The sequence below is a fragment of the Felis catus genome, chromosome B4, assembly GCF_018350175.1.
Source record: "Felis catus isolate Fca126 chromosome B4, F.catus_Fca126_mat1.0, whole genome shotgun sequence".
In the NCBI taxonomy this organism is placed as follows: Eukaryota; Metazoa; Chordata; class Mammalia; order Carnivora; family Felidae; genus Felis; species Felis catus.
Genome location: NC_058374.1, coordinates 88,987,386 through 89,003,129, shown reverse-complemented (window position 1 = coordinate 89,003,129; position 15,744 = coordinate 88,987,386). Strand labels below are relative to the sequence as shown.

Below are 15,744 nucleotides of genomic sequence, written 5' to 3'. Positions count from 1 at the left end.
GGAAACAGATTCTCTCCTAGAGCCTCCAGAATGAAGATAGTTCTGTTATCTCCTTAATTTAGGCTGTAAGATCCATTTCTGAATTCTCATCTCCAGAATTATGAGATAATAAATGTGTGTTTTTAGGTCTTTGAGTGGCAATTTGTTACAACAGCAATTGGAAACTAATACAATGGGAAAATATACCTTTTTAGGAAATAGTGAGTAGTACAGTTTGGATATAGTCTAACATATTTGTAGAGGAGTTGTGGAAACCAGGGTTGAATCTGTAGATTGAGGAAAAGAGCAGGCATCCTGGCATATAGTAAACATTCACAAATATTTGCTAAGTGCATATTTTTATATATTGTTACAGCTTAAATTGTATTCCTCCTAGAGGCACATATCCAAGTCCTAACCCCTAGGACCTCAGAACATGACCGTACCTGGAAATAGGATTACTGATATAATTATTTAACTAACTGGAATTTAAATAAAGACTTGAAGCAAAAAAAAAAAAAAAAAAAAAAAAAAAAAAAAAAAAAAAAGAAAGAAAGAAAGAAAGAAAAAAAAAGAAAAGAAAAGAAAAGAAAAAAATAATACGTAATACATATGGCATTTCAAAGCTGTAGTGTAGAAAAACATGTAAAATATCTCAATTTTTATTTTGTTTATGTGCTAAAATGACAGTACTTTGGACAGACTGGGTTAAATAAGATATGTTAACAAAGTTTATTTCACCATTTCCTTTTTTTCTTTTCCCCCCTTAAAACAGTTTAAATGTTTATTTTTGGAAGAGAGAGACAGAGTACGAGCTGGGGATGGGGGGGGGGTGGGTAGAGAGAGAGAGAGAGAGAAAGAGAGAGAGAGAGAAAATGAATCCATAGCAGGATCCAGGCTCTGAGCAGTCAGCATGGAGCTCGATGCAAGGCTCAAAATCATGAACTGTGAGATCATGACCTGAGCTGAAGTTGGACGCTTAACTGACTGAGCCACCCAGGTATCCCTCCCTTTAATTTAAATTTTAGTTAACATACAGTGCAATATTGATTTCAGGAGTAGAATTCATCACTTATATACAACACCCAGCGCTCATCACACAAAGTGCCCTCCTTAGTACCCATCACCCATCTAGCCTATCTCCCACACACTTCCGTCTGACATCCATAGTTTGTACTCTATCACTACGAGTCTCTTGTGGTTTGTTTCCCTCTCTTTTCTCCCCCTCTTCCCATGTGTTCATCTGTTTTATTTATTAAATTCCACATATAAGTATAATCATACAGTATTTTTCTTTCTCTGACTTATTTCGCTTAGCATAATACATTCTAGCTCCATTCAGGTCATTGCAAATGCCAAGATTTCATTATTTTTGATGACGGAGTAATATTCCACTCTATGTTTACACCACATCTTCTTTATCCATTCATCAGTTGATGGGCATTTGGGCTCTTTCCGTCCTTTGGCTGTTGTGGATAATACTACTGTAAACTTTGGGGTGCATGTACCCCTTCAAATCTGAATTTTGGAATCCTTTGGGTAAATACCTAATAGCGCAATTGCTGGATCATAGGGTGTTCTAGTTTTAGTTTCTCAAGGAATCTCCATATGGTTTTTCAGAGTGGCTGCACCAGTTTGCATTCCCACCAACAGTGCATGCAAGAGGGTTCCCCTTTCTCTGAACCCTTGCCAACTTCTCCTGTTTCTTGCGTTGTTCATTTTAGCCCTTCTAACATCACCTCTTTCTTTTAAATGTCTTAGTGTGACTACTAGAAATTTAAACTGGCCATAATTCTATTTCTTTCATACAGCACTGCTCTCTGTCCTATTTGCTCAGTATTCTGTCTGATGTCTAGGTTCTTTTTAAGAACTGAAAGTTCTAGGCTTCATCCTTTTTTCATGCTAACAAGTCAGCTTGCCACAGCTTCAAGGATGCTAGTCCAAGACATAAAACTCATGGATTAAAACTAAAGGATAGTTAATTATTTATAGCAATAGTAGTAGCCAGAACATCAGCATTTTCCCCCCACTAGTTCCCAGAGTCTCAGCTCCCCTGGGCAATATTAAGTTACCTACACACTCACAGGGTGGCATTACAGAAGAATCCTGAGCTTAGGAAACTTTAATTTTCTTTAATGGTCAGTTAACACGCCTACCCTTTGCTCTACAGTGTTGCATTATCTTTATCAGACTGGACAGTAAGCATGTCTGCAGTTTCATCTGGAAGAAGAAACTATCTCTATATTTTAAGACAGTAAGTAAACCTGCCCTTTGCTGTGAATGGAGACACTATTTCTATCTTGCTATACAGATATCCTTGAAAAGGTGATCTGGAACCAAGAACAATTAGTGCCTTCCTTACATGATGTTTGCAAACCCAAGAATTGTCCCCCACCTGTTTTCTCCAAGACCTTATCACTAAGAAAATATGTGGAAATGAAGGCCACTTCTTGGCATTTCAACCTCTGTTTAAGAGATTAAAGATGAGGAAAACCGTTGAATGGATATCCGGGAGAAAATCTCATTTCCTAGTGTACGGGAGAATATCAGAGTAGAAGGGATTATGCACTCCCTGCCATGGTTTTGCCTTCCTGAATGTCATCTCCAGCGCTAGAAGGTAATCTGTAGCACTTAGTTAAGTGTCCTGGACCACGCTGCTATGTGTCAGAGCCTGATGAGGGAGCTGAGGCATTCACAGGACCTGATACTCTTGCTATCCATTTTGGATAGTACTTAGTGCCTTAATCACATGCCTTAATCATTCTTCCCCCTTGCATAATTAGAGTTTCATAGTAATAAAGCACTACATATGTAAAACATATATTATCAAATATATAATATAGTATTTATAGAACTTACATGATCAAATATATAGCAGTTACTTTCAAAAATTCTTAGGGTAGCAGACTCTAACGCCAATAATAATACCATTGTGTAAAATACCTTCTGTAATAGTCTTCTGAATTTTTGGAATCTTGTTTCATTCCCAATGATAGAAATTTTTTCTCCTTTGGAAAATGGTTAGATTTCTATAAACATCTCAAAGTCATTCATTTATAGCCAAATCCTATGAATAAGTTGAGTAATACAGAAGCATATTACTACTTTTTTAAAGTAAATAAAGTTGATTTTAGGATTCTGTCTTCTTGCTTAAAGTGGCTCAGACAGTAATTTTAGGGCAATTTCAGAAGACACGTTCCAAAATTATTGAGTAGAGGCAGCATTTCCTGAATAATTAAATAGCTTTATAAAGTGACTTATTTGAAAGTGTATGCTCTTGGGGCGCCTGGGTGGCTCAGTCGGTTAAGCGTCCGACTTCGGCTCAGGTCACGATCTCGCGGTATGTGAGTTCGAGCCCCGCGTCGGGCAGGACTGCTCAGAGCCTGGAGCCTGTTTCAGATTCTGTGTCTCCCTCTCTCTCTGACCCTCCCCCGTTCATGCTCTGTCTCTCTCTGTCTCAAAAATAAATAAACGTTAAAAAAAAATTAAAAAAAAAAGAAAGTGTATGCTCTTTCTGATTGCATAAATGATAGTAATGGTGTGTTAAAATCATTCTTCCAATAAACAGCCATGCACTATTCCTCTGCATATATGCATAATAGCTGATAATTATGGATAACTTATACTGTGCTAAATAGTTTATATATATATATTAATCATCAAAAAAAATCTTGTTTACAGGGTAGAAACTGAGGCACAAAGTTTAGTAACTTGTCCAAGATCACTTAGTTTGTAGCAGACTCAGAATTTGAACAAGGGTATATTCTGCGCATGTACTATTAGGTCAAACCAAATGGACAAAGTTTGAAATATGCATAATTACATGCCAACTTCTGTCTTTCCGAAAACATTTAAGCAGAGATTTATACATATTCTGCTGAAAAGATAAAGTTTTTTTGACTTTTATATTCTATGCTATATATGTATTGGTTCTATTCATTTTCAGTTGCTCATTTTTGTATTCAGTGTATCCCTTGAGTACAAAAAGGATGTGAAAATCTCATGTGAGATGTAAATCTAGTTTTGTCTTAAATGTGGTTTCTATCTGTTATATTTATAGATTCAAAATGATAGAAAAAAAGGAGAGATAGAAAAGCCTTTGAATGCTATTAAACCATGTATAAAAACCCCGGCATGCTCCCAAGAAAGAAATGACCAGCTTCAAAATCAAGGAGCTAGACTTATATAGTCTTTATAGGTTGCTTTGTGTGGAAATTCTAGTTACAGGAATATTATAATTGAAGTCATTCTTTGATGTCTTGGAAATAGAATATAAATATTTGTTCCTGATTTCGAAGACTAGTATACAAATGTATCTTTCAAAAATAGCATAGAAATAAGATTCATTTAGATATTCATTCACTCATTCACACTTTTTAATTTAATTAGTTATTTAGGGCATTCTACGCACATGGTACATTATGAAATGCAGAGTGCATAAAGATGTCTGAAAAAGATGCCTCCCCTCATAGACTTTCCAATCTCATTGAGAAATAAAACATACACACAACTGACCAGGGTGCAAGGCTGTACCAGATCTAAGGAAATTCATTTCAATTCACTTCAACCAACTTCACTGAGCACTTCTGTGTGTCCATGTTTTACTAGTCACCCATGATATAAACATGAATGAAACACCTGTAGTCTAGAAAAGCTCTTGGAATAAAGGTGGTCTTTAGAAGGAATGACTGTGTATCATTTAAAGCTTGAGGAAGAAACGAGTTTCTTGTCATCAGAGATACGATTCATAGGCCGGTGGGGACATGCTAGGGACACAGAGAAAAGGGATTAAAACACAGAATGATTGGTAGCAGTATTTGACCATTACGTTCCTTCAAATCTTGGGACTCTATGACTCTATGATGTAAGCTTCTCTGTGCTTCTTTCAGAGGTACATAGCTGTTCCAGAAATTCTCAAATCATCACGTGTCTGCAGTCACCTACTCCATGGGTAGAGAAAGTCTTCCTGCTATGGAGGAGTTGAAATGTTCCTTCAGCACCACCGAGCAGTGTTACTAAACATAAAAGTCTCATCAGTCCCCAAACACTGTTTGTTGTCACATGTTCTTTTTTTAAAGCCTAATTCAAAGAGCATGTTTCTTCATTAAAAAAAAATCTATATCTATATCTATCTATATCTATCTATCTATCTATATACATATACACTATGAAGTAATCAGAGAATGATCAAAGTGCAGTACACAGTAATTGGCCCTTTTAAAAATAGCTTCCCACAGTTTGTCCAAAATCAAAGCTTTTTTTGTGAAAGGATTGGACTCACTTCAAACAGCAAAGTACTGTAGTTGGGGGCAACTAACTCGATTTATCAAGAGTGAAAGAGAAAATGGAGATCTATTTCAGCAAAAAGCATGATGTGGCTACAGTGCTCATTTTGAAAATATTTTGAGGTATTGTCCTCTAAGTTGGTCTTCTATCTTATTTTGGTTAAAAGGCATGAGAGTAATGAAAATAAAGTATTTCCACATCCAAAATAACAATGTCAATTTTACCATTTTCTCTATAAAATTAAACATAAATCATTCTCTTTCTCCTCTCTCTCTGCCCTCCCTCCCCCACTCACACTGTATCAGTCTCTCTTAAAATAAATAAACTTAAGAAAATTAAGCATAGGGGCACCTGGGTGGCTCGGTCGGTTAAGCGTTCGACTTCGGCTCAGGTCATGATCTCACAGTCCGTGAGTTCGAGCCCCGCGTCGGGCTCTGTGCTGAGAGCTCAGAGCCTGGAGCCTGTTTCGGATTCTTTGTCTCCCTCTCTCTGACCCTCCCCTGTTCATGCTCTGTCTCTCTCTGTCTCAAAAATAAATAAACGTTAAAAAAAATTTTTTTAAAAATTAAGCATAAATTATTGGATTAAAAAATCTTTGAGGATACAGGATTTTCATGGTGACATTTTATTTTTTAGTCTTTCTTCTAAAGGCTTCGCTTATAAATTTTATCTTAGAATAAAGAAGCCTTGGAATTTCCAGTGATTCTAAAACTGTCACTGCATGGGATTCTAATGAGGAAGTTTGTTCTGTCATAGGCCCTGACCAAGCACCTATTATATCAATTGGTGTGAACCTGGTGGCAGACGAAGGGACTTGGGGGAGTTGGAATTAAAGAAATAAACAGATTTTTGAATCCTTTTAATCATGATCTATGTGGATTGAACACCAGAGCCATCTGAATGGCAAAACAGGGTTAATTCGGCTACTTATAGACAGAAAGTCAGAGTGGCAAAACCATCAGAAAACATGTTTGCTTTTGTAAAGTGGGTTTGAAATTTGCTGTTCTGTTGCTAATTTTCAAAAAGGCAGTTTGCGGGGCTCCTGGGTGGCTCAGTCAGTTGACCAACTTCGGTTCAGGTCATGATCTCACAGCTCTGGAGTTTGAGGCCCACGTCGGGCTCTCTGCTGACAGCTCAGAGCCTGGACCCTGCTTCTGCTTCTCTGTCTCCCTCTCTCTCTGCCCCTAACACACTCACATTCTGTCTCTGTCTCTCTCAAAAATTAATAAACATTAAAAAAAAAAAGTTAAAAAAAAAAGTAGTTTGTAGCGGTGACTAACACTAGACTTATAACCAGATTGGCTAGGTTCCTATCCAAACTCTACTCTTTACTTTTTATTTTCTGTTTAGATAAGATCCTTAACCATTCTGTGCCTAGGTTTTTTCATCTTTAAATTGGCCATAATTTAGTAGTTGTGAAGACTGAATGAGTAAAGAGAGGTAAAGAGCTTTGACCAGTGGTCAACATAGCAAGCACTCAATAAATTCTCAACCCCATGAAGTAGATGTGACAGTTAATTTTAGGTGTCAGCTTGATTGGGTTAAGGGATGACCAGATAGCTGAAAAAACACCAATTCTGGCTGTGTCTGTGAGAGTGTTTTTGAAAGAGATTAGCATCTGAATTGGTAGACCTAGTAAAGAAGATTACCCTCATCAATGTAGGAAGATGTCATATAATCACTGAGGACAGGAATAGAACCAAAGGCAGAGGAAGGGAGAATTTACTCTTTGCTTGAGTTGGGGCATCCATCTTTTCCTGCCATCAGATATCAGTACTCCTGACTCTTGAGTCTTCAGACTTGGGCAGGGAACTCACAGTATTGGTCCCCCTGGTTGTCAGGCCATTGTTTTTGGACTAGAACTGCACCACTGGCTTTACTGCGCCTCCAGCTTGCAGACAGTAGATAATGGGACTTCTCAGCCTCCGTTAACCTCATGAACTAGTCTCTTATAATCAATCTCTTTCTCTCTAGCTACGTATATTCTAATGGTTCTGTTTCTCAAGAACCCCGACTAATTTTAATATCAAAATTCCTATTCATAGAAGAAGGAGAGGCAAAACAATTAGGTATTTTTCCCAAGAGTATGCAGCTGGCAAGTGGCAGAGCTGAGATTTGAAATCAAGCACTGTAGCTTAAGACTGTATACCATAATTCTAGTATACGTGAGAAATGTTGGTTAAATTTTAGTGTCACTCTCAAGATTAGGTCTCATTTTGTTAAAATGTTGACTACTACATAACAAAAATGCCTTTAAGATCGGACTCTCGCTAATAAAAACATAGTAAAGCCTATTAAGTCCAAGAGGAAAAGAACAAAAGTTTCCTACAACCATGTAACTGAAGCTTCCTCTAGGAGATAAAGGGAGAATGTGGTCATAAGGGCCACGTTTGGATGAAATTTAATCCAGTGGGTAAGGATGGGTGTCTTATTGTACAGCTCGCTCACTTAGGAATATTAATTTAATAAAACTGAATAAATTCCTTCCATTATTTTTCTTGGCCCACAGCAAAGTCACATTAGGTCAGATGCAGCTAAGAGTAGGGATCTTGAGGAAATTGTCTGAATCTTTACAACTGTCCTTTTTGGCTCCTCTGAGTTGGTTGGAGTTATTTTTATACTGAACTGACTGTCTATAAGTTGTGGTTTGAAGTGTTGGCTTCCTGAAGCACTTGAAAATGACATAGGACAGTGGGAAACTGCCATTCTGACCTTGCAGCATAGCCCAGTGATGTGAGAGCACAGATAAGAGGCACCTGGGTGGCGCAATTGGTTAGCATCTGACTTCAGCTCAGGTCATGATCTCACTGCTTGTGAGTTCAAGCCCAATGCTGGGCTCTGCGCTGATAGCCTGGAGCCTGGAACTTGCTTCAGATTCTGTCTCTGTCTCTCTGCCTCTCCCCTGCTCTCTCTGTCCTTTTATTTTATGTAAAATACAAATTAAAAAAAAAAAAAACACGCAAAAAAATAGGAGCATGGATGGAGTCAGACCCGAGGGGGTTTATAATCCAGCTCTGCCGCTTGCTTGCTCCATGACATTGGGTAAGTCACTTATGGTTCTGCACTCCATTTTTTTTCATGTACAAAAGAGGTGGTAACAACACCCACCTCCTAAGGTTATTGAAAAGATTAAATGAGTTGATGTGAATAAATCTTAGATGAATGATGAACACACACACAAACACACAAAAAACATTGGAAATGTTAACTCTTGTTAAGGTTATTGCTGGTGGCCCACAGACTTGCCTCATTAACTTGGCTGGTGTATCCACTAGTGATGAACTCACATATATCCATACTTAGTCACAGTGTATGTAGTAGAGGAAAACCTTAGCTTAAGCATCATGTGGCTAATCAGACCTTTTAATTAACATAAGTTAAAAGACACTTTGCTTTTATAAGAAAAAAGTAAATCAAATAACACCATTATATTTTAAGAACCGAGTAAGGAAAGAACAACAGTATTTAAGCACCAGGAAACTCCCAGTATGAAAGATTTCAAGGTATCTCCTAAGGTCAGTTCAAGTTCAGTCACATTTCCAAGAGCTTCTAAGTCTAGCATATGATGCACCCATCACTGATAAATTCCGACAATTCTTCTTATGTGTCCTAGGTTAGTCCCTTAACATTTCTAAGTCTCAATTTTCTCATATATAAAACCAAAGTACTCTTTGCCCTACCTGACTCACTGGATAGTTGGGAGGGAAGGAGACACTGTATGTAAAAGAAACCCACTGTATCTAAAAATCTATTATACATTGGGAAAAATATGGTATTACTTTAAGAATGATATTAAGTGTCCCAACATCCTCATGTTTTAAAAGCAAATTAGGGGCACCTGAGTGGCTCAGTCAATTGAGCATCTGACTTTTGAGTTTGGTTCAGGTCATGATCCCAGGGTCATGGGATGGAGCCCTGTGTCGGGGTCTGCATTAAGCATGGAGCCTGCTTAAGATATTCTCTCTCTCTCCCTCTCTCTCTGTCTCTCTCTCTCTCTGTCTCCCTCTCTCCCTATGCCCCTCTTCCTCACTTGTGCTTTGTCACTCTCTAAAATAACAGCAATAAAGTCAATTAATCTAATCCTTTTAAATCGCAAGGACAGAAAAATAGACTAAAATTTTATAAAGATTTTCATCAAGCATTGAAATGGAAAGACATGCTGATTAAATTACATTTGTAAATTCCTACCGATGTTTTAGCTAGGGAGGAGGTTGGAAGTCCCCTGTTCCAACTAGGGAGGGGATGTGGAAGGCTACTGAAGACGTTAGTTTATACTGGGAATTCCAGACTTTTGAGCAGGCCAGGGAAGGGATGAATTCAGGCCAGAAAGGCTTTTAGGGAGCCTCATATCATATCAGAAGGGTAGCCTCCTTCTCTGCCTATGTGTCCTGAATTCTTCCTCACAGGGGACAGAACCTGGAGAGGTAAGAGGGGTGTGAAAGAACACACTGAAATACTTGCATTAGCGTGCACGGATAGACCAATTCACCATGCAGCGCTGCTTGTAATACTGATACTTGAGAACTGGAAACAATCTAAAGGCCCATTCATGTGGAGTTCTTTGAATAAACTATGGTACATTCAATGTAAGGAAGACTTATTCTCTGTTTTCAGAACATTTAAAAATGCATATTTCCATTTAAGGACATGGATTGGTGTTCACAAGGTATGAAGTGAAAACAGAGCTAGACTACAATATGATCCCACATTTGGAAAGAAATATAAAGCTCTTTATCCCTCTCCTTATTCTTATGTAAACATGTGTACATTTATGTAAAATCACAGAGAAAAATGTTTGTGAAAACATACACCATGTGTTAATAGTGGTTCCGTTGGAAAGCAGTACTTGGAAGAGAGGACAATTGTTTATTTAACGCATTTCCAGATTGTTTGGTTTGTTTTTACAGGAAGTGGGTGTTACTTTTCATTTAGGAAGGAAATTTAAATCATGTACTCTCATATACGTGAGAGTATTTATATACACATATATACATATATTGTATTTATATACACATGCAAACCAAAGTCCAGGCAAATGCCATAATCTCTTTAGCACTTTCCTATCCCTTCCTCTCCATTGTCCTCACCTTAAGAATCAAAGCTCAGGGGCTCCTGGGTGGCTCAGTTGGTTAAGCGACCGACTTTGGCTCAGGTCATGATCTCACAGTTTGTGAGTTCAAGCCCCGCGTCGAGCTCTGTGCTGACAGCTCAGAGCCTGGAACCTACTTCAGATTCTGTGTCTCCCCCTCTCTCTACCCCTCCCCTGCTGACGCTGTGTCTTTCTGTCTCTCAATAATAAATAAATGTTTAAAAAAAAAGAATCAAAGTTCAGCTCTGGATTATGTGCACGGTAGATCTGAGGTCTAAATACTGACTCAGAAAGATTCTCCTAATGTAGACTGACGCAGGTGAACATGCTCACCTCCCTCGCTCTATGACAGATTTTATTAGCAGCAGTTTGTGTCATGGTCTTAGTAAACCCACGCCACGCTACTGCTATCTCATTTCGTATTTACCACTCAAGAACTCCATTTAGAATCCCTTGCACCCGTCGAGATTCTGCTTTTCATTTTCCATTGTTACAGGTCTGACTCCTCCATTTCAAAAAACTTGCTGCTGGGTTGAATTTTCTACTTTTTAACTAAGAAGGCAAAGTTTGTATATTTGGGCCCTAAAATTTTCTTTGTAGCTGCATGTTCTCTTGGTCCAAACTATCAACTGCATTCATCTACAAGTCCTGTTAAATTGGTTGATCATCTGTGGAAACCACACAAGTGTTCTATATATTGGACCATTGCCCATATTGGACAGACACGTGACAGCAGAGCGTATCAGACTGAAAGTTGCACCACCAAATATGCACACAGTTTACCTTCATTTCTTTCCATTTTAATGCAGGTATTAAAATTTTCTCTTGGGGCACCTGGGTGGCTTGGTCGGTTAAGCGTCCGACTTTGGCTCAGGTCATGATCTCACAGTTCGTGAGTTCGAGCCCCGCGTCGGGCTCTGTGCTGACAGCTCAGAGCCTGGATGGAGCCTGTTTCAGGTTCTGTGTCTCCCTCTCTCTCTCTGCCCCTTCCCTGTTCATGTTGTGTCTCTGTCTCAAAAATAAATAAACATTAAAAAAAATTTTTTTTTAAATTTTCTCTTGATAGACAGGTGTGTTTTTGGCCTAGTATCAAGAGAGTTCCTGGCATTTAAATAAATAATAGCATGAACTCCTGATATCTGAAAGAAGTACATTTTAGAATGTTGTAATTCCCAAAACACCATGATAGCAAACAATTTCCCCCATAACATGCAATGAGGCATCACTAAAATTTTTTAAAAATTCCTTCAAATCTAATAATTATATAAATATGATGCTAAAGTTATGTTTAAATCAGTTGAACTTTCTTTATGGATGCCTTTATTTTTGTTACTTGTTTTTGATTATTGTGTATTTTATTTTTTTAACGTTTATTTATTTTTGAGACAGAGAGAAACAGAGCATGAACGGGGGAGGGTCAGAGAGAGGGAGACACAGAATCTGAAGCAGGTTCCAGGCCCTGAGCTGTCAGCACAGAGCCCGACGCGGGGCTCGAACTCACGGACCGCGAGATCATGACCTGAGCCAAAGTCAGCCGCCCAACCGACTGAGCCACCCAGGAACCCCTGATTATTGTGTATTTTAGAATCGAACATTTTTTATCATTTACTGAAAGTCCCCACGTACAAGAAGACAAGGAGAAATAACAAAACCAAGTTGAGAGGTGGATACTGAGAAGACAGGTAGGCTCACTCACTAGTGAAAAGACTTATTCCCACATATAAGCCTTAGAATATGTTGGTACAGATTTTTAATCTTAGCAAGATCACAACCTATCATGGGAATCGGTCACTTATAAAGGGTTAAACCTTGAAGGTTAGGTCTGTGCCTGCTAAAGTCCACTACATTTAGGGTCAATTAGCCCTTCATTTTGTTGCTACTTGTTACCTTGTTGAAGAAAAGTCAGCCACCATTACACAGCTCCATCCTTGCAAGTTCCTTTGGTCTCCAAGTTACCCTTCCAAACTTTTTTACATGAAGCTTAGTGGAAAAGGGTGCGGATGGGGCAATAGATTTTCTTTGCTTCAGGGTTTGTGTGTCTAATGGAAAGAGCACTGGGTTTCGAGTCTGGCTATTTGACATTTTTATGTTATGATCTTGATCAGGTCACCTAATCTCCCTGTTCTACAGTGTCTACATCCCAACATGATCTGTCAGGACAGGAAACATCTGTAAGGCTCCTAAGCTTCAGATTTAAATGTTCACCTGCCTGTGTAATCATTTCACGTGGGTATCCTTTGCATATCCACTAAACATTTCAAATATAACCTGTCAAAACACAAGTCTTAATTTTCCCCATCAGATGTGTTCCTATTCTTGGCCTTTAGCATGTCAGTTAAGGGTTTACCACATATCCATTTTCCCCAAAACGAAAACCTAGGAATCAGACATCACCAAGATGGCTGGGACACCCCAGCCTCTATCTCCCTACAAAGATGAACGATTAGACAGATATCCATGAAGAGGACCAGCACTAGGAGAGTTCTGCAGTCCATTAAGAAACTTTAGCAACACAGTGGAACAAAACACCTGAGAGTGACTGCAGGGAAAGAAGGAAGGCAAGAACAACTTCATTTGGATTACTTCTTCCAATATGTAGACATCTGTGCAAGACTACAAGGATCACAAAGAATCCAGGAAACATGACTCCACCAAAGGAACACAATAAAGTTCCAGGAACTGACCCCCGAAAGATGAAGGTCCAGAAAATGCTTTACAAAAAATTCAAAATAATGGTTCTAAAAATGCTCAGAGAGGTACAAGAGAACAGAGATAAATAATTTAACAAGAACTCATAAAATGGGAAAAATATTTGCAAATCATACATCTGATAAACAGTTAATATCCAAAATATATAAATAGCTCATGCAACTCAATAGCAAAAACAAACCCATTGAATCTAATTAAAAATGGGAAAAGGCCCTAAATAGACATTTTTTGAAAGAAGATACATGAATGACCAACAGGTACATGAAAAGGTGCTCAACATTATTAATCATAAAGGAAATACAACAAAAACCACAATGAGCTATCACCTCACATCTGTCAGAGTGGCTATAACCAAAAAGACAGAAAAAAAAAATGCTGGCAAGGATCTACCATATGATCCTATAAGGATCTATGGTTCGATCCAGCAATTCCACTTCTGGGAATATACCCAAAGGAAACAAGAATGCTATGTTGAAGAGTTATCTGCATTGCCATGTTTATTGAAGCATTATTCACAATGGCCAACACATGAATACAACCTAAGTGTCCATCATGAATAAAGAAAACGTGGTGTGTGTATTTATGTATATACATATATATCAAACTCATAGAAACAGTGATTATTTCTACTTGGAAACCTCTACCAAGATGTGTGTTTCATTGCCACTTATCATCATGCAGGTTTTTGTTCACATTCTAAGAGAATCTTCCTTTAGGGGAGGGTGGGGATCTATCAGGCAGATTCCTTCACTAGTGCTTATGAGGGAATACCAGAATGAGTGGTTTAAGATTCCATTCCTGGGAGATGCCAACTCTGTAATAAGTTCAGTATTAAGTCACAGTTTTCTGATGTGGGCCTTAGCCTAATGACTCCTTTTTGGGCCTGTTATCTTGTTTTTACCAGTAGGGTCCCACTTGCAGAGTGCTTGAATCAGCCTACATTTATAAATAGACTGGGTAGAGCTCTAAATTTTGCTTCATTAAAGATGACCAAAGACTTTGAAAGAAGAAGAAAAAAGGTACTTTGTCAGAGAACTGAATTTGCCTTAGGAGGAAAAATTGATTTCTCCTGAGAAGTTGAGAGCTCTTCAATCAGCATTAGGTCTACTGCTGACAGTATTGTTTGCTTTATGAAAACACATCCTACGTGGTATGCCTCCTCCCAATAACCGTGATGGTTTTAATAAGAATTATCTGCAGCTTTCAAGTTCTCCTTTGTTAAGCAACAAAGGATGAGAGGAATAAGTCATGTTGAAATCCAGTTTTAGTTCCCAAGGCTGTCAGTCTATATTTTTATCTTCTTAACATTTTCTTACCTGAAGCAATGGTGTTTTTATTACTATTTAATTTCAAAAGCATAAGAGAAACCACTCACAGACATTCCTACCAGTATTAGCAGACAACAGGTGCCTCCTTTTTATAATAACATCCACTTAGTATTTACTTAACACTTGCATTTTAACCGTCTTAAATTCCTGTACAAATTGTCCCGGTGCTGAGTGAAGCATAAATAGAAACCGACGGGTAAAAACAACGCAGAGTATAAAAATACTAATTGTAAATATAGGTAAAAACTGATACAAAGGAGCAAAGCAATTCGAACACTTTTGTGTTTATAGTATTGTTGCTGAAGACAGAGAATTTTGGGCTAATGGTTGGCACATGTAGACTCCAGCCTGTAGCTAAGTCAGTTGCATAGTGATTAAAATAGATTGATACTTCAGGGTTGACTCAGTTTGGACTTACCCCGAACTTAAAACAACATACAAATAATCAACTTAATTTCTGGCTATATTGTTTTTCTATTGCTGCCACAGGAAGTAACCCACAAACTTAGCTGCTTTAAACAACACACATTTAATATCTCTTAGTTCTGTAAGCCCATAGTCCAGGTGGATCTGACTGATTCCTGTTTTGGTTGCACAAGGTAAAATCAAGACGTTGGCCAACCTGGGCCTTTACCTGGATGCTCTGCAGGAGGATTCACTTCCAATGAACTGGTGGCAGAATTTAGTTCCTTGAGTTTGGATGGCTAGGTCCCCGTTTCTTTGCTGGTTAACAGACAGGAGCCTCTTTCAGCAACGTGAAGCTGCCCACCTCCCTCGTGTCACCCCTCCTTCTCTGGCTTTTAATCTCTCCGACTTCCCATCTGCCTCACCTCTTCACCTGCCACCAGCTGTAAACAGTGTTCTGCTTTCAGGGGCTCATCTAATTAGATTGGGTCCACCTGGATAATCCAGACTAGCCTCTCTCGCAGAAGGTCTTAACCTTGATTATATCTGCAAGGTCCTTTTTGCCATATTCACGGGTTTCAGAGTGTGAACATCTTTTTGGGGCCATTTTGCACGCCACACTGGCTTATAAAGCTCCACTTGCTATGGGTCTCCCTCATTCTCTTGTTTTTGTAGGTTGCACTCCTACCAGACTTCTTTCTGTTTCTTGAAGGGTCGGCCACTTAGCCGACTGAGCCACTCAGGCGCCCCGGCTCTTTCTTTGAATGAACAAAATGAACAGTCTGTACCACTTTATCTTTTAGTTAAAGCCATCACGTTGTTTTAGTGAAAGATATTGTCATAAATATGTTCTACCTGCTGTAAAAATAAGTACTAAAGTACCAAGCCTAAAACAAAGCCAGATGGCAAGGAACTTGGGCAGTTGACTTGGGCTGTAGGGCTTAAAAC

General features: G+C 38.6%; 1 long non-coding RNA gene across 2 annotated transcripts in view; it reads right to left on the bottom strand.

Annotated features, from left to right (window-relative positions):
• LOC123386625 overlaps positions 1–15,509 on the bottom strand; it is an 88,639-nt gene extending 73,130 nt beyond the window's left edge. Inside the window, exon 1 of one of the 2 annotated variants that reach the window (XR_006600824.1) lies at positions 15,026–15,509. This is a non-coding gene — a long non-coding RNA (uncharacterized LOC123386625). The remainder of the gene's footprint in view (positions 1–15,025) is intronic. The other variant, XR_006600823.1, reaches the window with a different exon arrangement.
• Positions 15,510–15,744: the final 235 nt, after the last annotated feature.